Source organism: Cervus elaphus, chromosome 19 (genome assembly GCF_910594005.1).
Source record: "Cervus elaphus chromosome 19, mCerEla1.1, whole genome shotgun sequence".
In the NCBI taxonomy this organism is placed as follows: Eukaryota; Metazoa; Chordata; class Mammalia; order Artiodactyla; family Cervidae; genus Cervus; species Cervus elaphus.
The window spans coordinates 10,181,264-10,202,436 of NC_057833.1; the positions used below are offsets into that span (position 1 = coordinate 10,181,264).

Genomic DNA, 21,173 nt, shown 5'->3' on the forward strand with positions numbered 1-21,173 from the left:
TGTTAATTTAGCCCAACAAATTACCAACATTGTTAAAAAAATGAACTGAAGTTGCTGTATTCATTTGACGTTCAAAGTAGGTAATTTGGTAATAATTATGTAATCCCTTAATTGACTTATTTTATGGACACAGATAGTGATACGGAAACAATTTTACAGATGAACACCTTAAAAACAACAACCACTACATTGCCCTTCATCACTCAAAACTATTTTCTATACCAATTTGTCTTATTACCATGGCAATCTTTATAAACTCTTTTATAAACTCTTTCATAAACTTTTATAAACTCTTTTATAAAATCTTTATAAACTCTTTCAGTTCAGCAAATCACTTAAGGCACTGTTTATTGTGTTTTCATTGACTGTTTTATAGAATTACATACTTATAAAGAAATTACATATTAAAAATTCTGTTCTAAGGACATCAGGAATAAATCTCCTGCTGAAGTCTGGGAAACTTATGACTAAAATGCTCATACTTACAAATGATGTATTCCTTACTGAGGAAAATGTTCTTTTCCCCCACCCCCGCCCAGCTATTAACTGTTAGAGAAGAACTTGTCCCCAGGATGGAAGATGAATGTGTGAATGAAAAGCCACTTGCTGAAGAAGGGGGAAAAAAGAGGAAGAAAGTGCTAGATATCTCAATATTAGATCATAACTATTTAGTAATGCTACCAATATAAAAATAAAGAAGGTAAGGAAGAAGGGAAATGATTTATAGTTTATAGTTTGTTATAAATTCTAGATTATAGCATGTAGAAACCTATCAATAATCTTACTTAGACGTTGATAGTAAATAAGAATTACCTGTAACTATGCAATTGGATAGATAGCTTATTTCCTAGACTCTCCTTTCATTCAAACTCTCTCTGCCACCGCCCATCCCCATCCTAGTGGTTAAATGGAAATGTAGATTTGATTTACATGGGTGGTGAACATATGCAAACAAACCTAAAAATAGATAAAACTATTCTGAATTCTGGTAAATATTATTTTACCTTTCAACATAGAAATACTTATTGGCACTTCTGTTTTGGATCTCAAAGTCCAAGGAAGTTATACTTCAGACTGGCTCTTCCTTCCTCTCTTACCCAGATGCTTTTGTGTAAGGAGGCCAGTGAGTTCTTTGTTTCTTAGTCTACAAGAATAAACACATTTCTTAACAGTGCCCACACTACTCGTACACTTCAAGCTTGGCTAAGAGAGCAAGGTCATGGCCAAGACATTGTATAAACAGAACAACAAACAAGCCCACATGGGAAGGAGGCATAGAATTATTTTTCTGCCTTTGTGAATGCCCCAGGAGTCAGAAATGCAAGGTTGAGCTTTCATTTCAAAGTGAGACTGTAACGTTTTCCCCAAATGTGCAAGAATTTTAATCAAGAGCAGTGAATTTTTAAAATAAATTCTAGCGATTTCCAAAGTTTTATAGACCATTTGGGGAGCATGAAGGACAGGTAGTAATACATAAATATTGAAATACCTTTAGTCACTCTTCTAAAAATAAAACCACACTATGAAAGTATTTGATTTTCAGACAAACACAAAGACTGCAGAGAAAAAGTTTTCATTTGATTTTTCCTTTTTTTCTGGCTTATTTCCTTTCTGACCTTCCTTCCTTGAGCTATTACATGACTCTCATGAGTTATTACACCTTGGAGGGCCATCTCTTTAAGAGACTGAAATCTCAATGTTCAACTGCTATATTCATTTCAGAAAATAATAGTTCTGCACTAAACCTGTCAGGCACTGTTTTAGGCACAATTTAGAGCATGGACAGGAGTGAACAAAACACATAAGTATTTTTGCCCCGTGGAACTTACATAAGTGGCAAAGAGTACAGAAAACAATACTATTAATTTAAGCATAGAACATATTAGATAGTGATAAGCGCTAAGGAAGAAAATGAAACATGGGGGAGGATATAGAAGATGAAGGGGCTGCAGTTGTAAACGGGGCTGTCAGGGAAAGTCTGTTTGAGAAGATGCCACTGGAATAAAGGCCTGAAGGAGACAAAGAGGGAGCCACACAGAGATCTGAGCAGACAGAATAGCGAGTCCAGAGCCCTAAGCAGGGGCGTGACTGGTAAATAGAAGGACCAGAAGGATGCAGGTGAGGCTGGAAGGAGGTAGGTAGTAAGAAGCAACAGAGGAGTGATAGAGGTGAAGTTGTATAGAACCTTGCAGGCCATCATAAGGGCTTTTGCTTTCTCTCATGTGAGATGGGAAGGCATGTGCTGAGGAGTGTCTTAGGATACAAGGCTGAGAATCAAGTCAGAACTGGTAATGGCAAAAGCAGGGACCGCAGTTGGGAATCTCTTTCTTAATCCAGGTGAAGAACGAGGTGGCTTGAACTGGTGAAGCACAGTAGAGGTGGCGAGGGGTGCCCAGACTCTGGATCTCTTTTGAAGAAAGAGAGTTGGGAGAATTTTTGATTGAATGGATGTGAGGAATGAACAAAGGGGAGGCCTTGAGGATGACTCTAGGGTTTCAAATCCGAGATGCTAGAAGGGACACATGTATCTTCCTGAGAAAGGAAGCCTGTGGGGGAAGTGAAGCTGAGAGGAAGAGAAAGAGTTCAGTTTGGACTTGTAAAATCAGAAATGACCATTAGACATCCCCACAGAGATGTCAAGTGTGCTGTTGGGTATTAATTCTGGAGTTTAGGGGAGAAAACCGGCTTAGAGATAGAAATTAGGGAGGTGTCAGCTCATAGAAGATATTGATAATTCTGAGACTGATAATGTGGACAGAGAAGGGAATTATTCCAAGCAGGGGCCTGAGATTGGAAGAGGGCAAGAAGCGGCAAAGATGAGTAAGAAGGAGTAGCTAGCGAGGCAAGGGGAAAGCCAGGAGTGCAAGGCGCTCTCGAAGTCAGATGAGGAGTGTATTAGAAGGAGGAGAGTGTGATTGGGTCTGGCAAAATATGCGTGTCTACTTATGGGAAAGAGCCAGTAGAGAAGGGAAAGTTGACCCTGTAGGAGAAAGAAGGGATGACTGCTGGAGTGATTTCCATCAGAACCCAAGGAGACGGGGTGCAGAATACAAGTGGGGGGAGGGCAGGAAATGGTTAATTAGGAGAGAACAGGTCATCTATGGTAACAAGGAGGAGACACCTATGTAGGGAATAAGGAGACAGGTGATGGGGGTATTTCACACCTTCTGTTTTTCAGTGAAATAGACGTGAAGTCTGTGGCTGAGACCGGGGATGGGTTGGGGGTGTCTTGAAGGTGTGAAGAGGGAAGACCAGGCGGGAAGAGTGAAAGGACCAGGGAAGCAGAGCATTGTCTCTGGGCACACAAAAGGCCCCTGCATGTCTGAGCCATGAAGTTACAGCAGGACTAGTCAGTATGGCTGTGGGTTTGTTTCAGTCACATTTAGCTAACTGGGTGTAAGTGTGGAGAAGGAGGAGTTAGATTTAAACAGAGTCAATGTTTCTCCCAGAAAGAAGACTCATGATATCCAAACTCTCAGGAGCTGCCAGTATGTACCAGAGTTGTTGGCTAAAATATAATGGAAAATAGCTTCTCAAAGCTATTACTGTCTCTGATCTCTTTCTTCATGTGAATATTACCATGTCAGCAAAGAGTCAGAACTCCCAGCGTATGCTCTGATATGGCTGTCCTCAGATAACTGGGCTTGCTGACCAAGGGCTTCCCTCTGACCCCGTAGCCATGGGTGCGGGATTCAAGTCATGACTCTTGGAAGTCCCATTTGCTGGGAAGGCACAGCCACTGAACTCACAGACCCCAGCGGTGTCTCTGCTCGGTTCGTGTCTGCACAGACCTTCTTTCACTCAGGCTGCTCTGCTGCTGTCACTTAGCCCTCACTTCAGCACACTGAAGGCCTTGCAGGCTTGCTATGTTTGCATCCAGCTCACAACTCTAGCTCTTTACCCCAGCTTATATTTCGTGTCCTGCCTTGTCCTGTTCACAATTCCTCAGCTTAATCTTCATATCCTGTCTATTGCCTCATGTTGCTCTAATAAGTGCTCCCTGACAAGGTGGCCTTGCTTCGGCCTTCCTTTCCATTTATTAACTGCTCTTTCCCTTTCAGCTCACTCCACCGGCAACTGCCCTGGCCAGCAGCCTTACCCAGTATAGGCCAATCCTTGTGGCTGGTGGCCCATAAAGCTGGCCCCTGTGTTTGTTATGTATGACAAGCCTGCCTGGAGCCTGTGGAAAGCAATGAGATATCTACTGTGTGTGGGTGTCTAAAGAATAATGTGAATAATGTGAAGTCTTTGACTTCTCTGCTTTTGAATGACAAATTTCTGCAAAGTACAGATCACTTGTTCGCCTGGCTGGGTGAGGCAGAGGAGATTGGAAGCGTAGTTATTCAGAATCAGGGTTTCTGAAAAGGTGGTATTTGAATTCTCTGCCAGACAATTGTTTGTCAAAAATAGAAATTTCTGGGTCCTAGCCACTGAATCAGAATCTTTGGAGGTGGGGCCAGAATCTTTAGCGTTGCTTATTTAATTGGGGCCAGTGAGGTAGACACGCCGAAGTTTGAGAACTACTAGTCTGGAGCAGTGGTTCCTAAGCCACTCTCTCAGGATGGTTACAGTACAGATTTTTGAGCTTCATCCCAGACACACTGTATCAGACTATGGGGCGGGGCCTGAGACTGTGTTAAAACAATAATACCCATTTCAGAACAATACCAGTAACAAAATCAACAGCACTTCTCAAGTGATTCTGAGGATTATCCAGGCTGGAAATGTCGTGTTCCTCGTGCCAAGCCCTTTTCCAGTTCATATGAAAAAGATCCTCTGTGCTGGAAAACCTTCTCACACAGCAAGAGAGCAGCCGTTTAGGGCGCTGGCTGTTGTTCCACTCTTGCCAAGTTTTACCTCAAGACGCGTCTCCAACTTAAATTGCTAACTGAGGGCCTCCCAGCTTTGCGCTTAAAGCTCAGCCTCCCAAACCCTGCAGGAGATTTGGAAGAACATAGATTTGGAAACTCCAACCCAGACCTGCTAAGCTGTGGTCTCTGGGAGTTGAGTCCAGAAATCCCATCTTTTCAGGAACACCTCAGTTCACTACAAGTCTGAGGCGGGTGTGGGGATCACCAGTCTGCGCCCATGGTGCAACCTTCCAGCCTTCCAGTCTGTGGTGGGGCCGTAACAGCCCTTTCGAGGTGCTCTGGGAACTGCCAGGCTGATCAACACGCAAATGAGCCTGCAAATGATACATTTCCTGATCCCATCACACATGACGCTTTGTGCTGGCTCTCATGTAACTAAGATCCTTGTCCATGGAAGTAATTTAAAACTTCCTATGATCTTGCCTCAGCTCCCAGCATCCTTGTTCAAGGATGCTGCTGCTACCTCACTGATGCTACCCCCTGCCCCATTATGTGGCCACTCCAGAGCCCTGTCACTACTGTATCCAGTCACTGAAACTGGAATTGTTTATTTCCCAGAGTTATATGTGCCTATGATTGTAGGAGTCTAGCTTCTATAATAAGATGTATATGACATCTGAGCTGTTCTCAACATGATATATTTACTAAGCACAGCAAAACTTCTGGCCAGTTCCTTAACCGGGGCAAAGATGGAATCAGGACCTGGTAAAAGGTTGAGCTAAAAGAACATTCTTTAGGAACTGCGGGGGCATTGTTCTTAAGTGTAAGTGATAACCTGGCGCAGAGGCTGGGCTGGGCTTTTTGTAAGGAAGGCACGTAGACAACCATTTGTGGTCACTACAAATGGTGTTTGAATGGACAGCCTAGAAAAGAGCTTCTCTGGGCTTCCCTGGTGGTTCAGATGGTAAAGAATCAGCCTGCAAAGTAGGAGACCTGGGTTTAATCCTTGGGCTGGGATGATCCCCTGGAGGGAGGGCATGGCAGCCCACGCCAGAATTCTTGCCTGGACAGAGGAAGTATTCCAGGGACAGAGGAACCTGGTGAGCTACAGTCCACGGGGTCTCAAAGAGTCGGACACGACTGGGCGACGAAGCACAGCAACGACAACAAATGGTGTTTGAAAGAATAGCCTAGAAAAGAGCAGCCTGACACAGGTTATTAGTTTTAGCTCTGCCTTGGACTAATCACTGTCTTTGGATAATTTCCAGTCATTTATTTTCATGTATGATAGCAAAGTTCAGTTCATTGTGGCCAGAATCATCCCAGATTTTGAATTTAAAAAGTCTAAGGAAGGTTTATTAAGTTGATAAAATGGTCATTTTCTCTCTGAATTTACACTTTATTGTTTTTAAGCAGAAAAAGGAAAGTTTCCAAAATAGTTGCTTTTTATTACATAAGTAATTCATATGAGTTGTAGATAATTAGAAATTACAAGAAATGTGAAGAAGAGAATAAAAGTTCTCTACCCAAAGAAACAACTATTGATATTTTGAAGAAAAGCCTTTCAGACATTTAATACATAGACGAACACACACACACACCACAAACTACATATTGTTGTGGAACATGTAAAAGCAGTGATTTTAGAGACTGGGATTTCTTGCACCTAGCTCTGCCTGCAATGCTTCACCTACCCTTTCGTAAGTTTTCTTCTCATCATTCAGTATCTCAGATCAAATGTCACTTCTGAGAGGCCCTTCTGACTGCCCAATCTAAGGCTGTACCCCATTTTCCAGTCACTCCATCACATCACCTCCTACGTCGCTGTCTCCATAGTTCATTCTCGTTTCCTGTCTTCCTCGCTACACTGTGAGTACCATCATTCTGTCCTGTGGTTCACCGTATCCCAACTTCCTGGTGCAAACCCAAAGGTGGGATTTAATAGGTGTTTGTGGAGTAAGTGAGTCAATGACTGACTGTGGAAAATCTATCACTTGTAATAGGCCCAGAGGGATCTTAAAAGCACTGCTGGTGTGTGTGTGTGTGTGTGTGTGTGTGTGCACGCATGCATGCTTGGTTGCTCAGTTGTGGTTGACTCTTTGCGACCCCATGGACTGTAGCCCACCTGGCTCCTCTATCCATAGAATTTTCCTTGGACCTAACAAATGGCAAATAGCAAAACTTAGAAAAGTTTGTCTCAGACCCTGATTGAGGGTTTCCTGCAATTCAAATGCCTCTAAAATTACCCTAGAAATTTAGATTCATAACCTCATTTTTAGTTATAGTTTTGTCTCTTTCAGATTAATTGTTTAGACTGAAAATTTATGGTTACTCATCAGTTTCCGGTAGTTGGCTCCAGAAAAACATGGGTAATTTTTCCAAATAGTATTGCTTTTTGTGTCTTTGCTTCGGCTCACTGGCACCTCCTTGTCTGTGATTTAAAATTATGAAAAATGAACAATATGTTGAGATATAAAATTATGCATGAATGCCCAGGCTATAAAATAGCTAGCTGACAATGAAGTTACTGTGAAAAATGTCTACAGTGATACTTTCCTTTCACATCACATAAGACCTTGACTTGAGGCAGATAGAAAATTTAATTATAGGTCTCTTAATTTTAATACTTTGTGTGTGGGGGGCGGGTAAGAACAGGGTCATTACTCCCATTTCAGAGATAAAATAATTGAGAAGCAAGTATTTTAATTGAATTTTTGTGTGAGAAGTGTAATTAACTTGGTAGGTTTTATCTATTATTCAGTGTCTCTAGTAGTCAGGGTACACACTGGACTGCATGTGAAATACCTAAGGGATTTATACACAAATAGGTGGCCATTCTCCTCCTTTCCTGGGTATTTTGTGGTTGTTGGGAAAAGACTTCTTTTTATTGCCTTTCCTTTCAAGTGTCATATAAAAATGAAAAGAGCAGCTTAAAGGTAGTAGTTTATACTTCTAAGTGACTATTAAGGAAATGCATCTTGTTGCTCTTGTGATCAGGAGCTTAGCAATCAGCCCTTAGTGAAATTGTAAAGCAGGTTAACCTTGTCCCTGTCTTCTTTCATCCCAAGCTGCCTTCCACTCCACTCACCTAGGTTTCCTTCCCTAACCACCACTCCTCTGAGGTGGTGGAGACATTACACTTGTTGAAAGTCCTGTTCTAACCCCAGCTCTCTGGTGGACCTTCAGAATGTTCTTCTTTTGGCATTCACCCTTCTCAAAAAAACCTTGCTCAGCACCTGGTCTAAGTGAGCGTTTTGTGCACTTATTCTCAATCACATCCCTCTGTTATTTTCTTTTATAGCTTATATCATAACCAGTAAGTATCTTGTTTTTTCATCTGCTCATTTACTCAGCCTCCCCCATGGGACATAGTTCCCATAAAAACAAAGACTCTGCCTCCATCATCTGTGTCTCCTCTGCCCTCCAAACCAACAAGGACTTAGTTCTGTCCCCTCATTTTGGGTATTTATTTAGAAAGGGAATAAAAATGCCTCTGAAGGGATGGGGAAAAAACAAAGCTTCCTGAGCCAGAGAAACCTTTTAGGCTCCAGGAGCTGCAGACAAAAGCGTGTTGTGTGGAGAAGAGAATGAGAAACACACGTACATTAATGGGGTCGTTTGTAACTTTAGTGAGTAATAGCAGATGTATTTGTCTAAAACATTTCCTGCAATAGACATGTTTTATGACTTCACGGTTCTCTAAAATATATTTGCCTAACTTTGGATTTAACACAAGCCCTGGGGTTAAGGAGTAACTGTCCAGCTGGGGAAAGGCAGCTTCAGTCATAAAACACTTTGATGTTTCTAAGAGAGCCAGCCTCCTTTATCCTTCTCCTTTTTGAACTTCATTTCTCTTCTCTCTTTTTTTTCCTTCCACCCCTTCTTTTTTTTCTCCTCACAACAAAATGATATCAAAATAATACATGCTAGTAGTAATGCTATTAAAATAATAGTACTATTAAAAGTCAAATGATAACAAAGGGTTTAAGTATCAAAATATGGCAATTTCTTGTCTCAACCGCTCTATTCTCCTGACTCCCTCTTCCAAGAAACACCCACTTTTGACTCTTTAAGTTGTTCCTTCTGGCATTTATAGATTTCCATGCTTTTAAATAATATATGAATATTGCTCTCTTTTGATTCATCAATTAGAAACAATCTATTGAGCTTCTAATATGTTAGATGAGGACTTAACTCTCTTATGTTACCCTGCCCTCTTCTTCTCCCTTATTCTCCTCATATAATTATATTATAAATTTTGGTTAAATATATATTATATTAGCATTAGTATACCTGCAAATTTTATTCCCTGAAATCTGTAGTTTCAGGGTTTCCCAGAGCAGACCCTGGGGACAAGGATTCCAGTAAAAGATTATCTGAGAGGCACAGGAAGCACCACCAGGGAAGCAGGAAAGTGATCAGAGGAAGCAGAGACAGTCATAAAGTGTGCGTTGTCAAGTGGCCACCACCGTGGGTAACAGGAACTTCAGTCCCAGTGAGGGGCATTCTGGGAAATGGCGTGGGACACGCTACTCATGGAATCCCACCTGGAGGTGAGGAAGCTGGGGTGTTGATAAAGTAACTCCTGTCAGAAGTCTGTGGAGGGCTGTTCCCAAGGACTGTTAGTTCCTCAACACTTCCAGTCTGCTGTGTGCAAATGCGGGTAGTTAAAAGTTGGCTAAGAACACCAACCATGTAGTCCACTATGATTCTGTCTTTATACTTTTACCCTGAAATTAAGAATTGCTCTTTAAAATTTGCTTAATTTTCTTGATACCTATTGCAAATTTTCACCATGACTTCCAACAGTTTCTCAACATGAGATTTTGCAAAGATAATCACATCAAGTAATCTGTCAACTCCAGTTTTTTTCAAGACACTCCTGGCAGCTTCAAATGTCCCCAGTGGATTGCATGCTCTTAGGGTCTTTTGCATAGTTGACATCCTGGTGTTGTCTGTACGCTCATCCCATGAATGGGGTTTGCCTTCTGACCTGGACTCCTTTCTTTCTTTCTTTTTAGAAATTCATTTTTAGATATTTTTATTTTGCTTTGACAACTGTAAAGTGCACACATTTTAAGTTCCAGATGGCAAATCTTTACACACCATGTAACTACCACCCAGTCAAGATAGAAAAGATCACCAATACCCCAGAATTTCATCTTCTGATCCCTATTAGTCATTACCCACACATCTAGACAGGCAATTACTAATTAGGCTTTTATCATCATGGATGAGCTTTATCTATTTTGCATGTCACTATCAATAGTTTGTGGAGAAGGAAATGGCCACCCACTCCAGTATTCTTGCCTTGAGAATCCTGTGGACAGGGGGCCTGGTGGGCTGCCATCTATGGGGTCCCACAGAGTCAGACACTGCTGAAGCGACTCAGCATGCATGCATGCATACATCAATAGTTTGGCCATGTCTGTGGGCCTACATATGTATACCAAAGACATTTATTGGAGGTTCATGATAGCACTATTTCTTTCTTTATTTTTTTTAGCGAGTATAATCAACAATATTGTATTATAATCATCAAGCTTATGGTATGTGCGTCTTTTGTTTGTCCTGTTGCTGTACGGTGCTTTTCCCAAAAGAGCCGTCGTCAGGGTCACAAGAGGGGTTTCTCCTGGTATGCTGAAAGGTGGTGATAGGGACGGGGGTGGTGGCGTGTGTGGCGTGTGTGGTTGTGTGGCGTGGCCCACTTGGACGCCGGGCCACCGGAGCTCCGGGTCGACCACTGGGCCGGGGCCCACTTGGCCTCTGGGCTGAAAAAAAAAAAAAAAAAATCATCAAGCTTGCCAAGAGACTAGTTCTTAATTATTCCAACCACTAAAAACAAATGATAATTATGTGACTTGATAGTGGTGCCAATTTGATTCCTTCTTTTTACTGGTCCAAGTGTATTTCCCCTTCTTGGTTTACTTCTTGGTAGAGCACATTCAGTTCAGTTCAGTTGCTCAGTCGTGTCCAACGCTTTGCTACCCCATGGACTGCAATATGCCAGGATTCCCTATCCATCACCAACTCCCAGATCTTGCTCAAACTCATGGCCGTCGAGTCGGTGATGCCATCCAGCCATTGCATCCTCTGTCATCTCCTTCTCCTCCTGCCTTCAATCTTTCCCAGCATCAGGGTCTTTTCCAATGAATCAATTCTTTGAATCAGGTGGCCAAGGTATTGGAGTTTCAGCTTTAGCATCAGTCCTTCCAGTGAATATTCAGGACTGATTTCCTTGAGGATTGACTGACTGGATCTCCTTGCAGTCCAAGGGATTATCAAGGGTCTTCTCCAACACCAGAAAAGTATCAATTCTTCGATGCCCAGATTTCTTTATATTCCAATTCTCACATCCTTACATGACTACTGGAAAAACCATAGCTTTGATTAGATGCACCTTTGTGGGCAAAGTAAAGTCTGTTTTTTAATATTCTGTCTAGGTTGGTCACAGCTTTTCTTCCAAGGAGCAAGTGTCTTCTAATTTCGTGGCTGCATTCACCATCTGCAGTGATTTTGGAGCCCCCAAAAATAATGTCTGTCACTGTTTCCATTGTTTCCCCATCTATTTGCAATTAAGTGGTGGGACCAAATGCCAGGATCTTCGCTTTTTGAATGTTGAGTTTTAAGCCAACTTTTTCACTCTCCTCTTTCACTTTCATCAAGAGGCTCTTGAGTTCTTCTTTGCTTTCTGCCATAAGGGTGGTGTCATCTGTATATCTGAAGTTATTGATATTTCTCCCAGCAATCTTGATTCCAGCTTGTGCTTTATCCAGCCCGGCATTTCTCTTGATGTACTCTGCATATAAATTAAATAAGCAAGGTGACAATACACAGCCTTGATGTACTCCTTTCTCAATATGGAACCAGTCTGTTGTTCCATGTCCAGTTCAAACTGTTGCTTCTTGACCTGCATACAGGTTTCTCAGGAAGCAGTTTACCTGGTCTGGTATTCCCATCTCTTGAAGAATTTTCCACAGTTTGTTGTCGAAGGCTTTTGCATTGTCAATAAAGCAGAAGTAGATGTTTTTCTGGATTTCTCTTGCTTCTTCTGTGATCCAACAGATATTGGCAATTTGACCTATGGTTCCTCGGCCTTTACTAAATCCAGCTTGAACTTCTGCAAGTTCATGTTGAAGCCTGGCTTGGAGAATTTTGAACATTACTTTGCTAGCATGTGAGATGAGTGCAATTGTGCAGTAGTTTGAATATTCTTTGGCATTGCCTTTCTTTGGGACTGGAATGAAAACTGACCTTTTCCAGTCCTGTGGCCACTGCTGAGTTTTCCAAATTTGCTGGCATATTTACTGCAGCACTTTCACAGCATCATCTTTGAGAACTTGAAATAGCTCAACTAGAATACCATCACCTTCACTAGTTTTACTCGTAGTGATGCTTCCTAAAGCCCACTTGACTTCTCATTCCAGGATGTCTGGCTCTAGGTGGATGATCACAGCATCGTGGTTATCTAGGTCATGAAGCTCTTTTTGGTACAGTTCTTCTATGGACTCTTGCTATCTCTTCTTAATATCTTCTGCTTCTGTTAGGTCCATAGCATTTCTGTCCTTTATTGAGCCCATCTTTGCATGAATGTTTCCTTGGTATCTTTAATTTTCTTGAAGAGGTCGCTAGTCTTTCCCATTCTATTGTTTTCCTATATTTCTTTGCATTGATCACTGAGGAAGGCTTTCTTATCTCTCCTTGCTATTCTTTGGAACTCTGCGTTCAAATGGGAATATCTTTCCTTTCCTTTTCTCCTTTGCCTTTTGCTGCTCTTCTTTTCTCAGCTATTTGTAAGGCAACCTCAGACAGCCATTTTCCCTTTTTGTATTTCTTTTTCTTGTGTATGGTCTTGATCACTGCCTCCTGTGCAATGTCACGAACCTCTGTCCATAGCTCTTCAGGCATTCTGTCTATCAGATCTAATCCCTTGAATCTATTTGTCACTTACACTGTATAATCAGTCATAAGGGATTTGATTTAGGTCATACCTGAATGACCTAGTTGTTTTCCCTACTTTCTTCAATTTAAGCCTGAATTTTGCAATAAGGAGTTTTTGATCTGGGCCACAGTCAGCTCCCAGTCTTGTTTTTGCTGACTGTACAAAGCTTCTCCATCTTTGGCTGCAGAGAATATAATCAATCTGATTTCGGTATTGAGCATCTGGTGATGTCCATGTGTAGAGTCTTCTCTTGTGTTGTTGGAAGAGGGTGTTTGCTTTGACCAATGCATTCTCTTCACAAAATTCTGTAAGTCTTTACCCTGCTTCATTTTGTACCCAAGGCCAAATTTGCCTATTACTCCAGGTATCTCTTGACTTCTTACTTTTGCATTCCAGTCCCGTATGATGAAAAGGATATCTTTTATTTGCTATTAGTTCTAGAAGGTCTTATAGGTCTTCATGGAACCATTCAACTTCAGCTTCTTCAGCATTACTGGTTGGTGTATAGACTTAGATTACTCTGATAATGAATGGTTTGCCTTGGAAATAAACAGAGATCATTCTGTCATTTCCCACTTGTTTGATAATCTTATACTGTTTGATTATATATAAAAAGAAAGCAAAATTTTTAGCCGCTCAGTCATGTCTGATTCTTTGGAACCCTAGGGACTGTAGCCCACCAGACTCCTCTGTCCTTGGAATTCTCCAGACAAGAATACTGTAGTGGGTTGCCATTCGCTTCTCCAGGGAATATTCAAACCCTGGATTGTAGGCAGATTCTTTACCGTCTGAGCCACCAGGGAAGTGAGAAACTAAAATTGTGATTGAAAGCTCTGAGCATAGGGGTGGGGCTTGTTGACTTTGAGCTTTGCTGAGGGTTGAGCTATCTGAGCCCTATTTAAGGAAATCTCAGAGCTTAACTGTATTTTGTCATGTTGGCATTACTGCTCCTATTTAGGAGTGGGAATTACCTTTTCCGGATTCCTTTTTCCTGTGTGATTAGCTTGAGCAAGGAGACAAACTTGTGTAAGATTGGGAAAGTGGAGGTGAAGTGGGGGCTGTTACTCTCAGATGTCACAGTGATCAGAGACAATGACATATTGATATCACACATGGTCTCCATCTCTCCTCTTGCCTACTGAACCTGCTAACTGAGAGTAACCTCAATCCATCAAGCACTGACCACAGTGCTCATAGAGGCCTCACAGAGCTCACAGAAGCTCATAGCTTCCATGGCCTGCCATGGGTCATACATGCCCCATTCCACTTGGATGATCAAACATGTCCTCTTTCTCAAAATTTCCTGTAAGTTTCATCTACACCCTTGCTTCAAGATGTTGTGAGTGTATTTGTTGTCTATGTCTGCTGTAACAAATTAAGCAAAAATACTGGTTTAAAGCAACAAAAATTTATTCTCATAATTCTGGAGTCAGAATTCTAAAATTAAGGTGTTTTTTCTGAAGGCTTCAGGGGAGAAATCCATTTCCTTGCCTTTTTCAGCTTCTAGAGGCCAACTATTAATACATTCCTTGGCTCCTGACTCCTTCATCTTCAAAACCCATCACTACAACTTCTGGTCTGTCTTCAAATCTCCTTTTTCTCATTTTTGATCCTCCTGGCTCCCTCTTATAAGGATTTCTGTGATAAATTGGGCCCATCTGGATAATCCAGGATAATCTCCCAACTCAGAATCCCTAGATTAATCACACCTATGAAGTTTCTATTGCCATGTAAGGGAACATGTTCTGCGGGGTGGGGTGGGGGGGGGGGGGGGGGCAGGGGTGGGATGTGGATGTCTTTGGGAGTTACAGTTTTATTCTACCACAGCGGGTAGTGATTTTCCCAGATCTTCTAGTTCCCCTCCTCCAGACTTCCATTTCCTCAGCTCCTCCCATATTTGTGCAAACTCTAATTCCTAAGAAAAACTCCATGGTCCCTTAATATGTACAGTGGCTCTGATTTCCAGAATGAACCTTGATTGGTACACTTCTAATTCAATATCTCCATGTGTTTTCTCTTGGGCTAGTCAGATTCCATTCAAATTATTCTTTTAGTTTCCAGCCTGGAGAGTAAATTCTTGGCTGTCAAGGGTCAAGGAGTCAAGAAGGTAAAAATGGTAGAGGGGTTTTCATTGGTCATATCCATTCATTGACTTTGCTTCTCTGTTTACCTCACTCATCTGCTACCAGAGTCCCCAGTACAGAGGTTTTTTGCCTTACTGTCTCCAAAACAGTCTCTGGCAGCGTGCAGGGGGAAGAACGGGGAGGGGGGGAGTGGAGGGGGAGGGATTCTAGGGACCTAACTGCTTCCACAAGAGTCTATCAGATCCTGCTTTCATCAGCCCTCCCTCCCTCTTCACTGCATCTCCAGGGGGCTTTTTGTTGCCAGTTCCCAAACCTTTTGAAGATTCTGTGGTTAAATAAGTTTGCTTCTCCACTTTCCTACTGCTGCCTTGGAATTGGTTTCTGGAGTCAGCAGAGACAGTTATCTCATATCCATCTACTTGACTGCTTCCAAAATTTTACTGATATTACCCATTCTTTTTCTTCCTATTTTTGCAAGTTTATTTTTTTAGTTAGATTTATTATTTTGAGATAATTCTAGATTTACATGTAATTATAAGAAATAATTCAATGTTGTACATCAAATTATATGTCAATTTGAAAAATCAAAGAAGACTTCTGAGAAATCCCATATGCCCTTCACTGAGCTTTCCTAATTAAAATATCTTGCCTAATATAATATCAGAAGCAGGAAATGGACATAAATATAATCCACTGATCTTATTCAGATTTCATCAGTTTTACATGTACGTGCGTGTGTGTTTGCTATGCTGTGTGCTGTGCTTAGTCGCTTAGTCGCGTCCGACTCTTTGTGACCCCGCAGACTGTAGCCCACCCGGCTCCTCTGTCCATTAGGATACTCCAGGCAGGAACACTGGAGGGGGTCGCCATGTTCTCCTTGTGTGTATGTTTCAGCTAGTTCAGTTCAGTCGCTCAGTCATGTCCGGCTCTTTGTGACCCCATGGACCCCATGGACTGCGGCAGTGTATGTGTTTAGTTCTATGCAATTTTATGATATGTGTTTATATTTTTTTTTGAGGGGGAAAAGCCTCCTATCATTTAGTGGGGTTTTGGAAGGAACAAAATAAGATGCAGTGTTCCATGTGCCATATTTATATGAAAGTTCAATGACAGATTAGATTGGTTAGTTTTCTGTGATGGTGGTTTTCAGTCTGTCTGCCCTCTGATGGAGAAGGATAAGAGGCTTATGAAGCCTTCCTGATGGGATAGACTGACTGAGGGGGATACCAGTCTTGTTCTGATGGGCGGGGCCATGCTCAGTAGATCTTTAATCCAATTTTCTGTTGATGGGTGGGGCTGTGTTCCCTCCCTGCTCTTTACCTGGGGCCAAACTATGGTGGAAGTAATGAAGAGAATGGTGAAGTGAAGTGAAGTTGCTCAGTCGTGTCTGACTCTGCAACCCCATGGACTATAGCCTACCATGCTCCTCCATCCATGGAATTTTCCAGGCAAGAGTACTGGAGTGGGCTGCCATTTAATGGTGACCTCCCTCAAAAGATCCTAGGCAGTACTGCCACATGTGCTCCCAACCCTGCAGCAGGCCACCACCGACCCACGCCTTTGCCGGAGACTCCTGGACACCCACAGGCACGTCTCCTATGGGGTCACTGTTCCTTTCTCCTGGGTCCTGGTGCACAATGTTCTGTTGTTCCCTCCAGGAGTCTGTTTCCCAATCCCATGTAAGTTCTGGCAGCTCTACAGTGGGGTTAATGGCAACCTCCTCCAAGAAGACTTATGCCATACCCACACCCAGAGCCCCTGTCCCTGTGGCAGACCACTGCCGACCCATACATCCACAGGAGATGTTCAAACACAGTTCTGTCTCAGTCTCTGTGGGGTCCCTGGGTCCTGGTGCATACAAGGATTGTTTGAGCCCTCTGAGCGTCCCTGGCAGAAACAGGGTTTGATTCTAAATGTGAATTCACCCCTCCTACTGCCTTGCTGGGGCTTCTCCGTTGCCCTTGGACATGGGGTATCTCCTCTCCGTCAGAGGGCAGACAGACTGAAAAACCACCATCACAGAAAACTAACCGATCTAATCACATGGACCACAGCTTTGTCTAACTCAGTGAAAATGTGAGCCATGCCATGTAGGGCCACCTAAGACAGACAGATCATGGTGGAGAGTCCTGGTCTGACAAAACGTGGTCACTGGAGAAGAGAATGGCAAACCACTTCAGTATTCTTGCCTTGAGAACCCCATGAACAGTATGAAAATGCAAAAAGATAAGACACTGAAAGAGGAACTCCCCAGGTGGGTAGGTGCCCAATATGCTACTGGAGATCAGTGGAGAAATAACTCCAGAAAGAATGAAGAGATGAAGCCAAAGCAAAAACAACACCCAGTTGTGGATGTGACTGGTGATGGAAGCAAGGTCCAATGCTGTAAAGAGCAATATTGCATAGGAACCTGGAATGTTAGGTTCATGAATCAAGGCAAATTGTAAGTGATCAAACAGGAGATGGCAGGAGTGAATGTTGACATTTTAGGAATCAGGGAACTAAAATGGACTGGAATAGGTGAATTTAACTCAGATGGACATTATATCTACTACTGTGGGCAGGAATCCCTTAGAAGAAATGGAGTAGCCATCATAGTCAACAAAAGAGTCTGAAATGCAGTACTTGGATGTAGTCTCAAAAATGACAGGATGATCTCTGTTTATTTCCAAGACAAACTATTCAATATCCCCATAATCCAAGCCTATGTCCCTACCAGTATGCTGAAGAAGCTGAAGTAAAATGGTTCTATGAAGACCTACAAGACCTTCTAGAACTAACACCCGTAAAAGATGTCCTTTTCATTATAGGGGACTGGAATGCAAAAGTAGGAAGTCAAGAAACACCTGGAGTAACAGACAGATTTGGCCTTGAAGTACGGAATGAAGCAGGGCAAAGGCTAACAGAGTTCTGCCAAGAAAATGCACTGGTCATAGCAAACACCCTCTTCCAAAAACACAGGAGAAGACTCTACACATGGACGTCACCAGATGGTCAACACCGAAATCAGACTGATTATATTCTTTGCAGCTAAAGATGGAGAAGCTCTATACAGCCAGCAAAAACAAGACCGGGAGCTGACTGTGGCCCAGATCATGAACTCCTTATAGCCAAATTCAGACTTAAATTGAAGAAAGTAGGGAAAACCACTAGACCATTCAGGTATGACCTAAATCAGATCCCTAATGATTATACATGGAAGCAAGAAATAGATTTAAGGAACTAGATCTGATAGACATAGTGCCTGATGAACTATGGTGGAGGTTTGTGACATTGTACAGGAGACAGAGATCAAGATCATCCCCAAGAAAAAGGAATGCAAAAAAGCAAAATGATTGTCTGAGGAGGCCTTACAAATAACTGAGAAAAGAAGAGAAGCCAAAAGCAAAGGAGAAAAGGAAATAGATACTCATTTGAGTGTGGAGTTCCAAAGAATAGCAAGGATCAGTGCTATCCTCAGTGATCAATGCAAAGAAATATAGGAAAACAATAGAATGGGAAAGACTAGAGATCTCTTCAAGAAAATTAGAGATACCAAGGGAACATTCCATGCAAAGATGGGCTCAGTAAAGGACAGAAATGGTATGGACCTAACAGAAGCAGAAGATATTAAAAAGAGGTGGCAAGAATACAGAGAAGCACTGTACAAAAAAGATCTTCACCACCCAGATAATCACATGATGTGATCACTCACCTAGAGCCAGACATCTTCGAATGTGAAGTCAAGTGGGCTTTAGGAAGTATCACTACAAACAAAGCTAGTGGAGGTGATGGAGTTTCAGCTGAGCTATTTCAAATCCTAAAAGATGATGCTGTGAAAGTGCTGCACTCAATATGCCAGCAAATTTGGAAAACTCAGCAGTGGCCAAAGGACTGGAAAAGGTCAGTTTTCATTCCAATCCCAAAGAAAGGCAATGCCAAAGAATATTCAAACTACTGCGCAATTGCACTCATCTCACATGCTAGCAAAGTAATGCTCAAAATTCTCCAAGCCAGGCTTCAACAGTACATGAACCATGAACTTCCAGAAGTTCAAGCTGTATTTAGTAAAGGCCGAGGAACCACAGATCAAATTGCCAGTATCTGTTGGATCACAGAAGAAGCAAGAGAGATCCAGAAAAACATCTACTTCTACTTTATTGACAATGCTAAAACCTTCCACAACAAACTGTGGAAAATTCTTCAAGAGATGGGAATACCAGACCACCTGACCTACCTTTTGAGAAACCTGTATGCAGGTCAGGAAGCAACAGTTAGAACTGGACATGGAACAACAGACTGGTTCCAAATAGGAAAAGGAGTACGTCAAGGCTGTATACTGTCACCCTGCTTATTTAACTTAAATGCAGAGTACATCATGAGAAATGCTGGGTTAGATGAAGCACAAGCTGGAATCAAGATTGCCGGGAGAAATATCAATAACCTCAAATATGCAGATGACACCACCCTTATAGCAGAAAGTGAAGAACTAAAGAGCCTCTTGATGAAAGTGAAAGAGGAGAGTGAAAAAACTTGCTTAAAGCTTAACATTCAGAAAACTAAGATCATGGCATCTGGTTCCATCACTTCATGGCAAATAGATGGAGATACAGTAGAAACAGTGGCAGACTTTTTTTTCTTGGGCTCCAAAATCACTGCAGATGGTGATTGCAGCCATGAAATAAAAAGACGCTTACTCTTTGGAAGAAAAGTTATGACCAACCTAGACAGCATGTCAAAAAGCAGAGACATTACTTTGCCAACAAAGGTCCATCTAGTCAAGGGTATGTTTTTCCAGTGGTCATGTATGGATGTGAGAGTTGGACTATGAAGAAAGCTGAGCACCGAAGAATTGATGTTTTTGAACTGTGGTGTTGGAGAAGACTCTTGAGAGTCCCTTGGACTGCAAGGAGAGCCAACCAGTCCATCCTAAAGAAAATCAGTCCTGATTTGGAAGCCCTTCATTGGAAGGACTGATGCTAAAGCTGAAACTCCAATACTTTGGCCACCTCATGCAATGAACTGACTTACTGGAAAAGACCCTGATGCTGCGAAAGATTGAAGGCAGGAAGAGAAGGGGACAACAGAGAATAAGATGGTTGGATGGCATCACCGATTCAATGGACATGAGTTTGAGTAAACTCCGGGAGTTGGTGATGGACAAGGAGGCCTGGCATGCTGCAGTCCATGGGGTCGCAAAGACTCATATATGACTGAGGGACTGAACTGAACTGAACTGAACTGAATGACAGAAAGCAATGGAGTATTCTGAATTTGTGAACAAATTTTATCTTCTTTACAACCTTGCCCACAGACTGACAGGTCAGCTAACAAAACTCTTTTTGTTTAGCTTACTGGGTTGTACATATACTGCCATTTTTCATCCACTCAGAGAAAATTTCTGTAACCCCAAACTGAATAAACAGACTTTTTAGGATCATGATATATTTTCTCTGTGGTAGGTGTCTTGTCCTTGCTGAATCATAAATGATGAGTTATATTAATTAAGCTTGGATAAGAAGAAGCTTATAGTATTTTTTTAATTTCATGTTTTCTTCTAGAGGAAAAAAATTATTCTCTGATTTTTACATGGAGAAAGAATGCAGAGGATGTAGGAGCAGAGAGGTCTTGGGGATTTATCCTTGGACGTGTGGTTCTACCTGAATCCCCTAAAATCACTCTTAGTAGTTGGTCGCTCAGATGATTAAATTGTCTCAGTGGGCCACTTGGACTCAATTTGATATAATCATGGGAAACTTTCAGCATGTCCTAATACTCAAAGTCAGGAAGTAGGAGTTGAGTCGATTTGAGACCATCAAAACCAGGCAACTTCTAAACTAAAAGTTAACATAGGCAGTAAAAGAAACCCAACATTTTATGTTTAAGCATTTGTGTATACTGCATCTGAATGTATTTAGTAAGAAAGAAGAATACTATTGTACTTTTCCTATTTTCTTATTGGACTCTTCTGGGAGGTTGCTTCTGTGGTTTCATTCACTGAGTTTGATCAGAAACAAGCAGGGGAGGTGAGGAACGTGGTGGGCATTGGTTAACAGAATGATAACGAGAAAAGATTTTCCTTTCTACCCTATAGTCTTTTGTTTCAACTTGTCTGTGGTGCTGATGTAGGGGGTGAGAATTGCTTATTGAAGGACTTGAAACCATGATAGTTTAAAAGAATTAATGGAAACTCTGAGAGACTGATTACTACACTGTTAGGACTCATATTATTCTTCTTTTTCTTAGCCTTGTCTAATGAAATTGTAAACTCAAGTTGCAAGGAGCTTTTTCAATTAACTACAGATGCATGAGAAACCATTTCAAAATTTGCTAGCTTTTTTTTTTGTTTTCCAGTGG

General features: G+C 41.9%; 1 protein-coding gene across 2 annotated transcripts in view; it reads left to right on the forward strand.

Moving 5' to 3' along the window:
- KCNAB1 (potassium voltage-gated channel subfamily A regulatory beta subunit 1) overlaps window positions 1-21,173 on the forward strand; it is a 443,265-nt gene that overhangs the window by 118,901 nt on the left and 303,191 nt on the right. The window lies entirely within an intron of this gene.